Raw genomic sequence first — 17,801 nt, 5'->3', positions numbered from 1 at the left:
TGCATCCACCTATCACCATCCCACCTACCTTCCCCCAGCCCAACCCGTCTTTCTTCTATTTATTTCCCATTTCCCTTCCTCCTACTCAGTCCTGAAGAAGGGTCTGGGCCCGAAAAGACAATTTTCCGACTCCTCTGATACTGCCTGACCTGCATTGTTCCTCCAGCTTCACACTGTATTGAGCTGGTTAAATAGTTTGCATACGGCACAAGCCACAGGACTGACAAAGAAATTGAATGAGGCAGGTGGGGCAGGCTGCTCCCTGAAAATTCTTCACAATTGTTGAAACAAGAAGCCTAAAAATAAATTGGCTGGAAACAATTCAGGTTCTCAGCTCACCTGGACGCAAACTCAAAACAGCAGCCAGTTAAGAATACTAACAAGCTCGTACTGCATGTGTACATCTGATGATTAACTAATGAAGTCACACTGGGTGACGTATTCCAGATTTGGTTTTAACAATTCCACCATCACAAGAATTAATTGGTGCTCCTAATATGATTTCATCCAATCTCTGATCCACAGCTGCACTGATAATTCAGTCAGCAGCACCTTGTTTACACTTCTGGACTGTAATACTGTACCTAATCTTAGGAAATAGCTCTGCACGTCTGCTTACAAAAAGAGCACACAGGTCCACTCCTTTTAATCAAATGTTAAATACTTCAAAAGTATGTTTACACACTGAAAATATTTGCATGATGTCTCAGTCTAGGGTTGCATTGCATGTGATGCCAAGGCCAAGTGGAGAGAGGCTGTCTCCTTTGGGGAGTGGCACACTGCACAGTTCCAGGCAGAATTTTTTTTTGAAGTCACTGCAGCAACAGGTCTTAATTCTTAAATGTACCTGAAAGAGTGAATAAGGCTGCAAATTTAATTAAGGGGTCAGCTGATACCAAGCCATGAGTCATTTGAAACTGGATATTAAACTGCAGCCTTTTATTCAATTTCGATTGCTTGTGTTTCGGGAAAGTACACATTATCATCTCCAAAGAGGCAATGTTGTATTTCACATTTTGGCCCGGAAATTACATTGATTAAATAGAGATGTGGCAGGCATTATTTGGCAGAATAATACATCAAGAAAATCACTATAGACTTAGTGAGTTCAGCTTAATTTGCATTGCCAGGATATTACCAGCGTAATGAACCTTAACTAAGGTGAGATATAAAGAAAGAGAAATTTATATTAATGTAGTGCCTTTCACAACCTCATTTAATGTCTCAAGTCCAATATGACGTAATACAGGTCACAAAATGCTACCACTGCTTCTCTGCACAGTTGCTGCGAGACTTGCTGCGTTTCTCCAACAATTTCCGTTTGTATTTCAGATATCCAGCATCACAGTACTTTGCTTTTATTCAAGTTTTTTTTTAAATGTAGTTACTGTTGTACGGTTGGAAAGCCAATTTACACAAAGATAGGTTGTATAAACAGTGTTGCAATAACAATTAGATCACATTTTTGACATTGGTTGAAGGATAAACGTTGGCCAGAACACCAGACAGATCTCTCCTCCTCTACTTCAAAAAGAGCCATAGGAGTTTTTACATTCATCCAACAGGACAGATGAAGCCTCAGTATAATGTCTCAACAAAAACTGGCACCTCTGACAGGCAGCACTCCCTCCATACTGCACTGGAGTAGCAGTTCATTATGTTATGATTACTGAGCGGGTCATGAACTTTGAGTTAGAAACTAAAATGAGTGCTACCAGTAAAAACATAAGTCAGCTCATTTCTGAGGAAAAATACCATCTGCCTATTTCTCCAAATTAAAAGGACCTATGTTTATACAGTGCTTTCACAAACACCACATAACAGCCGATGAAATATTTTTGGTCATCGTTGCAATGCAGGAAACCTAGCAGCTAATTCACACACAGCAAACTCTCACAAACAGAAATGAAATAATGACCAGATAACTTGTCTTTGTGAGTGAGGAATAAATACTCGTTGAGATACAGGGAGAACTTCACTACTCTCAATCAAAATATTGCCACGTGATCTGTCACATCCACATCGTTTTGATAATCACCAATTTTGACACCATTTGAATAAAAGTAATCAGGCACTGCCTAATTTATGAACTAAATTATTAATTAATTCTCAAGTTAGGCTAGAGCTTTAAATGCATTCACCGTTTGTTACTTCCCACATTTATGCGTAAGATCTATTTTCTCATTTGCTCCAAATTCAATGATTGACTTGGCAAAGCAGGAAATGGGCAGAAATAAAAGGTAAACAAAAGAAATTTTAGCTAGTTTCCACAGGGACACATGTGATTCTGTCTTACACAATACTCTTAAATTCTTCCAGCGCCCAGCATCTCTCCACATCCCCTTCTCCAGATTCAAAGAAAACCAACTTTGAAAAAATACTTGCAGAAACAGTTGAGGGATCAGTGGTAAATAAATCAAATTGGGTGTACTATTGGCAAGGCAGCTCTCTCCGATCCCAATCCCACACATCAAGCTATTATGTCAGCAATATCGCTTGTTAGTTTCTGTTGAGATTGTTATAAAACAGAAATCAAATAACTGGACAACTGCATGACACTCGCATACAAAACATGTATGTTTGTGCTTGAAGGTTGGGGTGCATGGAAAGGAAAATACACATTAATGGGAGAACAGGAGGTACATCCACTGGATGTGCAGCTTAGAGAAGGTAGGAAAGAGAAAGGCAATGAGAGCAAGAAGGCCCTTGAAGTTGATGATGGACAATGAGTCAATGAGGATGAGGTAGCACTGTATGAAACAGAATGTCGTTGCAAAATGTTGATTGGCTTAGGGTTTACAAAAAGTAATTAATGCTGATAAGGAATTCAATTAAAAAGTCTGCAAGTGAGAAGTGAACGAATGCAGATTTCAGAGGCAGTGAAGCAGGATGAGCAATAATTGCAAAGTTTGGAAGAGGCAGGAAATCTTGGTGATGGACTCAGTGCATCATTTGACATCAGCTCAGGCTTGACAAGACTTTGAGGTTCTGCACCAAGTTAGCTTAAGCAGGTAACAACTTAAATACCACATATTCCTAGCTGCTTAACAGTTGTGATGAAGTGTCACCAGACCCGCAGCATTAACTCTGGTTTCTTCCCACAGATGCTGCCAGACCTACTGAGTTTCTCCAGCAATTTCTGATTTGTTTCAGATCTCGAGAGTTCTTCGTTTTAGCTTAAGCAGGTGCCCAGGGCATAAAATAGGGACTTGGCTTTTCCGGTGGGCCTTTTCCACATTGAGATGCATGAAATTGTGGCTAATTTATGACTTGAAGTTGAACAGCTTGACACCACAGCCAAAGAACAAAATGTACGAGTTGAAAAATAAATCAGGTATTGGCAAACATAAGAGAACTGACTCCCACTCTTACTGATTATGCTGCCAAATAGCAGTATGTAGAGTAGAAGAGGGAGGGACCTAAAAGCAAATGTAAAAATCACTGAAGCTGATATTTTATGTTCAATCAAATATATACCTTGTGATCAGAAAGTGCTGACCAAACAGACAGGGAATGAAATACGAAATGGACTAGATAAGAGATGCTAGAGGATATTGTCATTAACTGTTTTGAATGCTGTAAAAGCATTCATGATGAGGAGAGGTATTAAAGTAACATATTGCACTCAACAGAAAGAAAATGACTATATTGGTTAAATTCAAAGTGTTGTGACTGGGACAGACAAACTGAAGTAGGATGGGGAGAATGTTGAACGATAATGTTCCACAAAACGAAACCCGAGTCACAAAGCCACATCGTCTGTACATGCAACAGTAGTTGGGGATGACAGATGGATAGAGATTATGCTTCTTAAACCAAAAATGCTAAAGATGTCCTTTTTATGGAAAGGGGGGCAGAACCAGTTTGGAGAGGGTGCCTCAAGAGAACGAGCAGTAAATAGCATTGATGAGCAATCAGCCAAGGAGGGACAGATAAGTCAGGAAGGAACAAATGAGCATAAAGTGTGAATTAAACATGAGACAAGCCTGCAGAAAGTTTGGAGGCAGGGAAGCAAATATAAAAAAAGCTGGTATAGGACTCAGTAGGGTCTGATCGTGAAGGGCAGGAAGATTGAGAATGCTGAGGGAACAGCCGCGTTCAAAAACTTGAATTGGATTAGGAGGCAGTGGCAGAAGAAGCTGAAGGAAATGGCTTTATAGTGAACATAAAAGGTAGAAATATAGGGAGACAAATTTTGCATATTCCTTCAACAGAATCTTGGAAGGAGAAAGGAAAAGAAAACTCAACAAACCCAAGTGATCTGGAAATCTGCTGCAAATACATTCCTTGCAAAGCATTATGTCTGAAATGAATAAATTAAAGAAAGAAAGAAATAAAGAGAGGCACCTTAGGTAATATCATAAGACTAAAAGCTCCAAAATCCTACATGACAACACTTATAAACTGTGTTTAAATGAGATAAATTACAGATTGCATGAACCTCATTTCTTCAAGGAAGAATGTGATTTTTTTTAAAAAAAAGAGTACCAAGCACTGAAATTCCCTTTCAAAGTATAAGCTCAGAAGCAATAATAATTACAATATTAGAAAACAATCTGGCTGTAGTCCAGATTAAAAAAAAGTTGAAAACCTCTCTAGATCTAGAAACATAGTAGTTTGTGGCGCCTGAATCCACAACTTATTCTGATTGGTTTACTGTGCATATTTATTAGTAGAGTAGATAGGAAGAATCTTTTCCCCTTAGCAAAGGGGCCAATAACCAGGAGGCATAATAAGGGGCAGGAGGTTTACAAGGGAGTTTAGGGGAAAAAATTTATATGGAGTTTGAGGGTTACCTGGAACTCACTGTCAAAACGGATGGCATAGGTTCGAACTCTCACAATATTTATGTTGTATTTACATGAACACTTGAAACGACATAGCATACAGTACCACAGACCAAAGAAATTGGGATTAGAGTAGATAGGAGCATGATAACCAGCATGGACATGATAGGCAGAAGGCCCACTTTTATTCTCTAAAACTCTATGACAATGATATTTCACATAATCCATTTGAGTAATAAACTACTTACATTTCTCTAGAATGACAAATGGATTGAGATTATGCTTCTTAAACCGTAAATGTTAGAGATGTCCTTTTTATGGAGAGGGGGACAGAACCAGTTTGGGGAGGGTGCCTCAAGAGAACGAGCAGTAGATAGCATTGATGAGCAAACAGCCAAGGAGGGAAATGTAAGATGATAACTGCCACCAAGTTCTGAATCGCCTAACCCTAACCTTATCGCATTTTGCAGCGTCTCCCCCACCATTTCTTTGTTACAGCAACACCATTGCAACTGTACAGTGGTGAGGATTTGAAAGAAATTTGGGTTCTCACAACCTGAGGTGGTGGTTCTGTAAATTCTGTAGTTTACAAGAACAAGCATGGAAGAGCTTTGCTACAAGCACAGCCTGATCTCAGTACTACATCAAATATAATGAATTGTAACCAACATCTGATAGTTATTGCTTTCCGCATCTAATCTTGATTTATGCAAATATTTTGACTGGTTTACACATAACTCAGCAAAGATTTGATGATATTTGCTGGATATATTTTCTAAAAACACCTCTTTGTACGTAGAGAGCTTTATTATTACATCCAACAAGGAATTCAGGAAAAAAATCTCTACTCACACTGGTGAGAATGTGGAATTTAGTTATGAAGTGGTTGAAATGAACATCTCCGATGCACTTGAGGATAAGGTACGCAAGTACAGAGAAAACAAAATGATTTTAAAAACTTGTTTTTCTATAAAGTCTCTTTCACAACCACAGGACAGTCTAAAGAGTTCTGCAATCAATTAAATATTTTTGAACTATAGTGACTCCTGTATTGTAGAAAACATAACAGCCCATTTGTACACAGCAAGTTCCCACAGAAAGCACCATTTTAATGACCCAGTTATCAATGATGCTGATCAAGGGATAAACTTTGGCCGAGACACGTGCATGTACCACTCTGTTGCTCCTTAAAATTATACCTCCGGTTGTATACCTGGCATGGTATATGGGTTTTGGTTCAATATCTCATCTGAAAGACAGTACCTCCAACAATGCAGTACTTCTTCATTACTGGAGTCAACTTTGATTTTTGGTCTAAATTGGGATTTGAGCATGCAACCTTACGGCTCAGGGGCAGGCAATGCACCACTGAGCCAAGGCTGCTGCAATAGAAACCTACGTTGATAAGATGAGAAATAGTAAGGCGAGAGGAAGCTTGACCTGCGTGTAAATGATGAGACAGTTGGGACTGAAGGGCCCATATCTGTTCCAGAAAATACAGATATTTCTACTTTGTACCATGCAAGCAATGCTGCCTTGTCAGTTTCACACTTCAGTTATCTACTCTAATTCCACTATGCAGTTCTTGTCTTTTGTCATTCTAATACCTTCTCAGCTGGTTATCAAATTCCTCCTTAAATGTTAGTATTGATTCAGCTTCAATTAATATTTGTAACAAAGCACTCACATTCTTAGCAAATTAAAGCTTTTGCATTTGCTAGACCAAGTTTCAAAGTACCATAGTTCTGACGTTATGTTACTGTCTGTAGAGACTGTTATTATGCTGCATGTATGTCCGGAAGAAAATACAACACACTAGCATCAAACTTTCAACAAACTGAACAATTTTGATACGTGTCCTTTGGGACTATGCCCCAAATCCTTTGCGCGACTACAGAAAATATGCATTCATAGAGGTCAAATCCATCTGTTTGTGCTTTTCCGAGAAAAAAAATAGCTGACATTACAACACAGTCGTCTTACTGTAATTTAAACTAAAATGTTACCATTACGTTAAAGCTAGCAGTCAAGGCGTTAAAATCTGTGAACAAGGGGGATGGGAGATGAGCAATAGAGCCAGAAAAAAAACAGCCTGTTAAATACGCTTCTGAAATACCACTTCAATGCAAATTGTTTTGACCTTCCTGTGGACCATCCTGACTGCGCAAACATGCTATTATTCATTTCTAGGGACCTGAATCAAAATAATTACTGATGCTAAACACACCAGGCCGGAAGCCTTTATATTTGGCACACTTATCCTACTCATTTATAGCTGAAAAGCACAGCACACAATGCAGGAAGGAACTGCAAATGTTTGTAACTAGATTTTTCTTAAGGACCAAATGTCTACCTTTTTATTTAAACTGGATACTCAGTGACCAGAACCAAACGTAGTCTCTGCATTAGCCTGACCATTTTCCTTACAACTCAAAGCTCCCCTCATTTTTGAATTCCAAACTCTTTGATATAAAGGCCAAAACCTAGTTTCCTCAAAAATTCTTTAAATAGTAAATGAACAGTTTGAATAATTTCAAAAGAATACTGAAAACTCTAAAAACCATATTCAACAGTGCATCAACATTCTACTTATATCTACCCAGAAAATAGATGGCAAGAACAGAACAGTTCCCCTCAAAGCATTCAGCAAGATGCACAGATGTGCAATTTTCCTAGAATTAGAAATCAGAGATTCCAAAATAAAAATGTGCAGTCCCAGTTAGAGTTCTACTGTTTTTTCAAAACATTCACTGACATGTGGACTGTGATGGCAACAAAACATTCAGTTCAATAAAGGTCCTAGAACTGATCTGCTCTGCATTAGCCAGTGTCAACTGAAAAAAGCTTGTATTTATTTTGCACCTTTCACAAGCTGAAGACAACCCAGAGTGCTTTACAGGAACTGAGCAAAAGGCATAAACAAAAGCTCAGAGGGAAATATCTCTGGGGTGCAAGAAAGACTTTGTGATTTCAGAAGAGGTTTCACAAGGAGCTTTAGGTTTTTGAGAACCTTTGGGAGTGTAGGTTAATGGAATGCAAGACTGAATACAAGTCATTAGGGGGTAAAAATGCCTCAGTGTGGAAAATGTATAGTCTTACAAGATCCCAAAGCACTTTACAACAAGAGTACTTTTGAGCATTGTTGCAGTTGTGATGTAGGATCTGCATAACAAAATCCCACAACAGTGATAAAGATGAAATAACATGTTGTAGTTGGCTCAGATAGAAATACTGACCAGGGACCTTGGGGAGAACTCCCCTTCCTTCATTAAAATAGCAACATTGATCTTTTGCAGCCAGCTAATGGCAAATAGGGATACATCCAAAATTCACCACTTCCAGCAGCATACAGTTCATCAGATGGAGTAAGCTCCCAATTAATCTCTGGTGCCCATATACAAGCAATAAGGAGCCAGAGCAAGAAATCACAAGTCCAAAATCCTTCTTCTGAATGTTATCCAGTCATTTCTCCTGATAGTATACAGTGGATTATGCAGGATTTTGTGTCATTTTGGATTGTCAAGCTACCACAGTTGATCTGCATAACATAGTTGAACATCTGGTTTGGCCAAGTCCCACAGGACTACTAACTGCAGAGCAGGCAGAGGAAGCAAACTGATAGAAACTCAAGGACTAGTCAACTAATGTGCTTTTTCTGGGAGCATTATGTACAAACACTTTTCGAATTTAGATATTTTATTCTATGCTGAAATGCAATTGCTGGAAAGTTGTTTTAAGTTTCACAATTGTGTTTTAGGAATGTATACTGCATATTCAAATTTATAAACAATACTGTCAAAGTGTGAGCAACCAACTATATGAATCTTTAGTTACGTAGCAGCAGCTTTTCTGCTTTATAGACTTCAGCAAATACAAACTCAAGTAGTCACTTGACAGTACAGAACAGTATTGCTGGAAAAAAGGGACAGATGCAAGAACATCAAATTTCAAAGCAACCCAACAATTTATACTGCATTTATACTGCAGTTGACTGGCAAGTCAACTCTGATTAGTCAAGATGTTGCCATGGAGAATGTATCATGGAACTAAATTCCCTGATGATTTTTCTTACCCTGAAAAGGTGCAATGTCTGTACATGTTCTTCCTGCTTGCAGAACCAGGTCTTGGAGAATTTTCCATGACAATGCTCAGAACACAAGGACAGTCATCATCACCACAATGATACATTGCCCGTCCAACCCCTATCCCCCACAATTCTCCCAATACCCACAGCAAAAAGAAATACAACTCCGGCTTCCCAAAGCTCAGCTTTTCAGGGCTGTTACAAGAGTACAGCTGGATCAGTCTGACTCCTGAACATATTCTGAAGAGCCTTGTTGCTTTGAGTTAATGAAAAAGACTGGCACCAACCTAGGAAGATGGAGCCAGTTCTTTTGAAATAATTTGACTACTCCAATAGGAAAAAAAGTTTTTTTTTATTAAAACATAACTTTGCAGAAATATACTTATTTAGGCATCTGTTTTCATTACATTCATTTCAACGCAGTGTAATCAAAAACAGTTCATTCTGTTACAGATATAAAATAACATTCTGACCTGAAGCTTCAAAGTTACAAGCCATTAACTGACCTGATGAATTTATTAGCTAAAACAATTATAGTACCTTGAATCCTACAGAAAGCACCTGAGCCATGGTCTTAAAGGAAGTGGTCATGTTAGCAACTATATATGAATACAAGTTTATCAAACTGCCTATGCACAATACATTGTCCAATCTATAAGAATTATTGATGATCAATGCAAGATAGATGGTCTTCAAGGCAAGTAATTCAGTGGCTGCTAGGACAATCGTAAGATTCATCAAGCGGAGCATGCAAACCTGCATATTACTGAAATACAACGCATTGCTCTTGCAGCAAATGCAGGTATGTCCCACATCAACGAGTTCTAGTCATATTTATCTGGTTGCTGAAACTTCACTCTTCCATTCTCTGGCATCAATTCTGGTGTCTGTATGCTGAGCTGAATAAGTTCAATATGTTCCTCAACACGATCTCTAACAGTGGTACTATTCCAAGCCACTTCAGTTACTTTCAAGTACTGGGTTTTTTTAAACCAGATCAGGACTGAGCAGAAAATAGAAAAGCACCAGATTGCCTAAAAACCTTTCATGCACTCTGCATGAAAAACACATACTGAGTCCACCACAAATTGAACACCACCTTAATACAACTCCCTGTTAATGCTGAAGGCATTTATTTTTTGAGTCAACTGCTTACAAGCGATTGCTTATCCTTCAGGGATAATGATCTTCAGTTACACTGACGACAAGAGAAGCTGGGATTGTTCATCTTAGAACAAGAAAGGTTAAGAAGAGAAGGTTAAGTAGTGTTTGGAAAGACAAAGGATTTAAAAGAGGAGCTAGCACAGAAACTGTTTCCACTGGCAGGAAGACCAGTAACCAAAGGAGACAGATTTAAATAACTGGCAGAAATTCAGCAAGAGGCAGGAAAGGCCAATGGGGAGAATTTCTTTTACACACCAAAATATATGATAACCTGGAATGCATTGTCTGAAAGATTAGTGAAAGCAGGTTTGATAATAAGTGTCAAAAGGAAATTTTATATATATTTGCAAAGGAGAAATTTGTAGGGGCGTGAATAGAAAAATAAAACTCAGCAGTGAAACCAATTAGATAGCTTTTCCAAAGAGATGACAGACAAAAATGGGCTGAATGGTCTCCTCCCATATTATAAGATTGCAAGCTCTCCAATTCCGCAAAACATTTATTTGCCAGCATGAAGACAGATGCCTGATACCGAAACATTACCAACTACCCTGGTTAGATACTCTGTGAATTTCAAAATTTCCATTCTCACAGGAAGTATCTGAACAGTTCAGGACCAGACTGAAAAGTAAGAGTAAGCAATACAATTGGACTCTTAGCGATCTGTTTCTCAAACAAAACAGTGAGAAACAGGTCCTTCTTTCTTGAACAAAACAACTACCAATGACAAAGCATGTATGGTTTAACGTAAAGTAAAGACACATTCAAATCAAACTTATTAACATTCCTGATATTTGATAGCAACAATCTACAAACAAACTAAAATGGGCTCTGTAAGCAAACAAGTTTGAAAGTTTGTCTTTTAATTCAATGGCTTATATTTCTGTCCCCTACAGCACATGAAACGTGGATATAAAGTGGTTCTGCTTAATCATAACTATGCATTATGTAATGTTTTAAAATCACGGCAGCTGTTTTTCAAAACCTTATATTTTGCAGCTGTGCTCCTAGCCAACTGGATCTGAGCCAGTTAACTCACCACAGATCGATCACTGCTGCACAAATCACTCCAGATATTATAACACAGTGTAGATCGAGGCGTATGAGTTGACCCTTTATTTTATGGCATCAGAAATCTTACAGGCACAAGACCCTCCCTTCAACACTTTCACAGCTACAAAACGCTTAAAACATACCCACACAGAGCAGACAGTATGTGTCATGGCAAACAACAAAATGAATGGGTCCTCCAGCAAAATGAATGAAGTATAAAGCTGTTTACATGCTAAAATCCGTAACTCTTGCTAACTTGTGCAGCCACTTTATGGAACTAATAGTCTGTTGTTGCTACTGAGGGCTGAAATTGCTCATAGACTGCCAAAAGATCTCAATGCAAAGATCACCAGTTTCCAGCAGAGATAGCAGGAACTGCAAATGCTGGAGAATCTGAGACAACAAGGTGCAGAGCTGGATGAACACAGCAGGCCAAGCAGCATCAGAGGAGCAGGAAGGCAGTCGAGGCCCAAAACGTCACCAGTTTCCAACAATTCATTATCAGTCAATAATAAAAACACGGGTAGCTTCTAAGTCACATCAGCAGCATGGATGAAATGCCAATGAATTTCAATATGTTGGGCAGAGTGTGGAATGGAAAGTTTCATAAACAGTTTGATTGAAACGACAGAACATGAGAAGACAAGATGCTTGGTGGCAATATCCTTCATGACAGGTGGAACAAAATTAAAGCCAATGGCAATTTTTCAATGCAAAACTATGTCACACATCAAGTTCCTTGCAGATTCATGTCTATGACTCAGTTAAATGGACGAGGATGAAAAAAATTCGAGGTCAATAATATGTGGACCAGCTGTCCTGGTGGCCAATGTGAAGGATGCAGCTTACTAGGTATGGGACATGTTCAGATCCTGTACAACTGATGCAATCGAAAGGAAACTGCAAAAATAAAATCACACTCACATTAGATTTATACACCTTTCATTCAAAATTTGGATATGGGTCTCAACAAGCCATTCAAGAGTCATGCTCACACTGGATAGGCAGATATTGGTAGATATTGAAAAACCCTCCACAAAAGATTGGAAAGATGCTTACCGACGCGATTGATGTTTTGTGTAGTTTTGTCATCAAACCTTCGGATATTATCAATGCATCAAATATCATTAGGTCATTCAAAAAACGCAGACTGAATCAAACGGACAGAGAGGAAGTTTGATGTGGAAGAGTGATTCTGAAACTGAAAGCACCACATGTGATCCAGAGTAGGATTCTCACAGCGATGCCATAGCCAAAGTGACTCTGGATGAACCTGTGCGGATCCCGAATACAATAATGAATTTGACGGTTTTGGAATACTCCGATTGTGATTATCTCCTCTTTGCATTACCACTTTGCTCATTTAACTGCCCCTGCCTTTCACCTATCATAAATCTTCCCTTTAATTCTTCTCTCCTCTTTACCCTGCCTTTGCACATTTCTTAACTTTATCCAAGTTCTGATGAAAGATCATCAACCTAAAATCTTAACTCCGTGTTTCTACCCACAAACGCTGCCTTTTTTTCTATTCATTTGTGGGATGTGGGCATGCGGCTGGCCAACATTTCTTGCCCATCCTTAGTTGCCCTCGAGAAGGTGGTGGTGAGCTGCCTTCTTGAACCGCTGCAGTCCTCCTGCTCTGGGTTGACCCACAATGCTATTAGAGAGGGAATTCCAGGATTTTGACCCAGCGACAGTGAAGGAACGGTGATATATTTCCAAGTCAGAATGGTGAATGACTTGGAGGGGAACTTGGAGGTGGTGGCGTTCCCATATGTTTGATGCCCTTGTCCTTCTGGATGGAAATGGTCGTGGGTTTGGAAGGTGCTGTCAGAGGATCTTGGGCAAATTTCTGCAGTGCATCTTGTAGATAGTACACACTGCTGCCACTGAGCGTCGGTGGTGGAGGGAGTGGATGCCTGTGGATGGAGTGCCAATCAAGTGGGCTGCTTTGTCCTGGATGATGTCAGGCTTCGTGAGTGTTGTTGGGGATAAGTGGGGGATATTCCATCACACTCCTGACTTGTGCCTTGTTGATGGTGGATAGGCTTTGAGGAGTCAGGAGGTGAGTTACTCGCTGCAGTATTCCCAGCTTCTCACCTGCTCTTGTAGCCACTGTGTTTATGTGGTGAGTCCAGTTGAGTTTCTGGTCAACAATAACCCCCAGGATGTTAATAGTGGGGGATTCAGTGATGGTAACGTCATTGAATGTCAAGGGGTAGTGGTTAGATTGTCTCTTATTGGTGATGGTCATAGCTTGGCATTTGTGTGGCGCAAATGCCACTTGCCACCTGTCAGCCCAGCCTGGATATTGTCCAGATTTTGTTGCATTTGAACATGGATTGCTTCAATATCTGAGGAATCACGAATGGTGCTGAACATTGTGTAATCAGTGAACATTCCCACTTCTGACATTACGATAGAGGGAAGGTCATTGATGAAGCAGCTGAAGATGGTTGGTTCGAGGACATTACCCTGAGGAACTTCTGCAGTGATGTCCTGGAGCTGAGATGATTAACCTCCAACAATCACGATCATCTTCCTACATATCAGGTATGACTCCAACCACGGCAAAGTTTGTCCCCAACACCCACTGATTCCAATTTTGCTAGGGCTCGTTGATGTCACAGTCAGTCGAATGCAGCCTTGATATCAAGGATTGTCACTCTCACCTCACCTCTGGAATTCAGCTCTTTTGTCCATGTTTCAACCAAGACTGTAATGAGGTCAGGAGCTGAGTGGCCCTGGCGGAACCCAAACTGGACATCACTGAGCAGGTTATTGCTGAGCAGGTACTGCTTGATAGCACTGTTGATGACACCTTCCATCACTTTACTGATGATTGAGAGTAGACTGATGGGGCAGTAATTGACCGGGTTGGATTTGTCCTGCTTTTTGGGTAGAGGACATACTTGGGAAATTTTCCACATTGCCGAGTAGATACCAGTGTTGTAACTGTTCAGGATCAGCTTGGCTAGGGGAGCAGCAAGTTCTGGAGCACAAGTCTTCAGTACTATTGCCGGAATGTTGTCAGGGCTCGTAGCCTTTGCAGTTTCCATTGTCTCCATTGATATCACGTGGAGTGAATCAAATTGGCTGAAGACTGATATCTGTAATGCTGGGGCCATTGGAGGAGGCCAAGATGGATCATCCACTTGGCACTTCTGGTTGAAGATTGCTGCGAATACTTCAGCCTTATCTTTTGCACTGACATGCTGGGCTCTTCCATCATTGAGGATGGGGATATTTGTGGATCCTCCTCCTCCAGTGAGTTGTTTAATTGTTCACCACCATTCACGACTGGATGTGGCAGGACTGCATTAGAGAGCTTAGATCTGATCCATTGGTTGTGGGATCACTTAGCTTTGAGGAGCTGAATAATTCGAGCGTTTTCTGTGTTCAGTTCAGATTCCCAGCATCACATTATTTTGCTTTTGAACTCAACACTGGCATCAACATTCAGAGGACCAGTAGCTAGCTGACACACATGACAGATAACAAATGACCACTAGGCAATGTACTAGAAGCTGCCATCACCAACATCATCTTGTATCATTCACACATTCAGAAGAAATAGTGGAGCAAGCTTTCTTTTAAAAAGAGCTTCTTCTGGACCCATACATCAACACCTTGCACTTATACAGCATTTTTAATACATTAAAATGTTTTACAGTATTTTGCAGGAGCATTTTCAGAAAAAAATTGACATTGAGCATTTCAAATGGTCATTAGGAAAGAACAAAACTAGTTCAAGAGATAGGTTTTAACGGATCATCACATTGGAGAATAAGGCAGAAAGGCAGATGGGTTTGAGAAGAAATTCCAGAGGGTAGAATTGGATATCTGAAAGTCTAGTCACCAAGAATGTGGTGAAAGAAACTGGATGCAGAAATGGGGACAGAACTGGAAGAATGCAAAGATCTCAGGTTACAGATATTGGACAGGCAAGAACATGGAGGAATTTGAACAATTCATTCATACATACTTCTATCAGCATTCTGTTAGAGCATGGCTGATCTGTAACTCAACTCCACAATCCACAGAAACTAAAAGTCTTATGAAGCTTAAATTCAAAAGTAAGGAAAGGAGCTTCAGTTCTAAATCATTGACAGCAATTGCTATTGGCAAGCAAAATAATATTACAGTGTGGACAACAAGCCATTGTTCAGCACATTGCACTCATCTGGAAACAGTGACTGCAAATCCAAACATTTTGAAGGAGTTTTGACTAGCAGACCATATGGAAGATGCTAAGACATTTACTTTCGGCCCAGCCTTGTTAAACATTGGAGCTTGTAATTTGACAGTGTCGCCTCTAATGTATATATAGCCCCTGCTCTCAAATTGTGTACAGTTACAGTACAGCATTGACTGAACTCAATCTAATTCTAACTTTTTGAATTTTTTTTTCTGCGCCTCTTTTAGGTCTCCCTTCCAGCTCCATTCTTCAAGACACACAACTGGAGATGAATGTGTTCCAAGACCTGCAGCAATATATATTTTCAGAGGTCACAGAGGCCGTAACAATTGCCTGTAGCGATTTGTACTCAAAATTTCCTTAATCCTGTTTGGAAGAAGGTGTGATAACAAAACCAATCCCCACCTTACAGCACAACCAAGATAAGGAAATAAAAGACGTCACATACCATCACTGTGTTGCACGAAAGCAAAAATACTGACGGAGTTCATGGTTTAGAAAAATCACTTCCAATTGGGAGAAAAGCTCTCACAGATATAAAGATGTGTTGTGAAGAGGATATAAGGTAGTTTGCAGATGGGTATAGATAGGCTGAGTGAGCGAGCAAAAATCTGGCAGTTAAGAATATAATGTGGCAAAATGTGAAATTGTTCACTTTGGCAGGAAAGCAGAATATTATTTAAATGGAGAACAACTGCAGAATTCCAAGGTGGAGGGGGATATAGGTGTTCTAGTGCGCAAGTCACAAGGAGTTAACAAGCAGGTAAAACAAGTAATTAAGAAAGCTAATGCAATGTCATCTTGATTTCCCACAGCCCTTTCACCATCTATAAGGCGAGATGGCGAGTACACCATCTACAAGATGAAATATTTTCCATTTGCCTCTATGAGTGAAACTCTAACAATACTCAAGAAGTTCAACACAATCTGAGTCAAAGTATCTAGTTGATCGCCACCGTGTTCACCACCTTCAACACTGACTCCCTGCACCATTAGCACAGTCTACAAGATGCAATTTGGCAAGGCTCTTTAAACAACACCTTCAAATTCCACACCGTCTATCACTTAGAAAGATAAATGGAGGTCAAAGGAACACAACCACCTGAAAACTCCCCTCCAAGCCACTTAACAGCCTTAATTGGAACTAGATTGTCATTCCCTCACTGTCACTGGATCAAAATCCTGGAACTTCTTTTAAAACAGCAGTGTGATGTACCTACACCACATAGATTGTAGCAGTTAAGGTGGTAGCTCGACACAACCGTCTCAAGGGCAATTAGGGATGCACAAAAATCATTTCCATTGCCAGTGATGCATATCACAGGAATGAAAAAAAAGGAGCTCCAGTGTTAGGCAATGCTTAAGGAAGGAAATAAGATCAGTACGAAGAACTGATCATCATATACACCGGGTATGACTCGAAGTCTAATATTCTTTTCTATACTGGTTCGGCAAGGTCAATAAATACACCATTTGTGAAGAGTTAAGGAAAAGATCTCTCCAGGGAGCATGCTCGTCAGGTGAGAATAGGGCCTGAAGCGGGTTGAAGCACTCTCCAAGATTGAATAGATTAACAAAATGCTAAAAGCTAGAGCTGAACAGAAATTAAAACTGCTAATGTGCTGGAAACTGAAAACTGCATTCATGAACAGCACTGTACAATAAAGTTATGGACTTTGTGAATGGATCGAAGTCCTGGCTCACTGGTACCTGCCACTAAGTCAGCATGCTTTAGGTTCAAATTCCACATCCAAGATTTAAGCACATAATTGAGGCTGGCTCTTCTGTGCAGTACTGTGGTAATATCAAGTGTTATCTTTTGAACAAATTTAATCATCACCAACTTGCCTAGCAACCCAGGTGCATGTTAAAGATCCTAGAATACTATTCAAGTTCTCCCAACACTTTTTTCTTTATATTTTCATTGGATGTGTCCATTACTGACAAGGATGTCATTTGTTACTCATCTCTAATTGTCCTCAAAACAAATAGCTTGCCAAGTCATTTCAGAGGCTAGTTAATAGTTAATCACATTGTGTTGATCTGGAGTCACATTATTTGTCAGATCAGGTAATGATGGTAGATTTCCCTCCCTAAAAGGTCATTAGTGAACCAGATTTTTTTTTTTTTATTTACAATCAATGATAGCTGTTATAGTCACCATTATTGAAACTGGCTTTCAATTCCAGATTTATTTAATAATTGAATTTAAATTCCACCAGCTGCTGTGGAGAGATGAGTGTCCCAGTCCTCCAAAGAATTTCTCTGGGCCTCTAGATTACTAACCCAGTAACATTACCACAACACTTTGTCTCCCAGTGTCCTGGTCAACATTTCTCCCTCTACATACACAATAACAAATTGATTAATCATCTGAGATAACAAGGTGTAGAGCTGGATGAACACAGCAGTCCAAGCAGCATCATCCTGCTCCTATGATGCTGCTTGGCCTGCCGTGTTCATCCAGCTCTACACCTTGTTATCTCAGATTTTCCAGCATCTGCAGTTCCTACAA

This window comes from Rhincodon typus, chromosome 7, assembly GCF_021869965.1.
Source record: "Rhincodon typus isolate 14 chromosome 7, sRhiTyp1.1, whole genome shotgun sequence".
Classification (NCBI taxonomy): Eukaryota; Metazoa; Chordata; class Chondrichthyes; order Orectolobiformes; family Rhincodontidae; genus Rhincodon; species Rhincodon typus.
The sequence above is the reverse complement of the archived record's forward strand: the minus strand, read 5'-3'. Positions refer to the sequence as shown.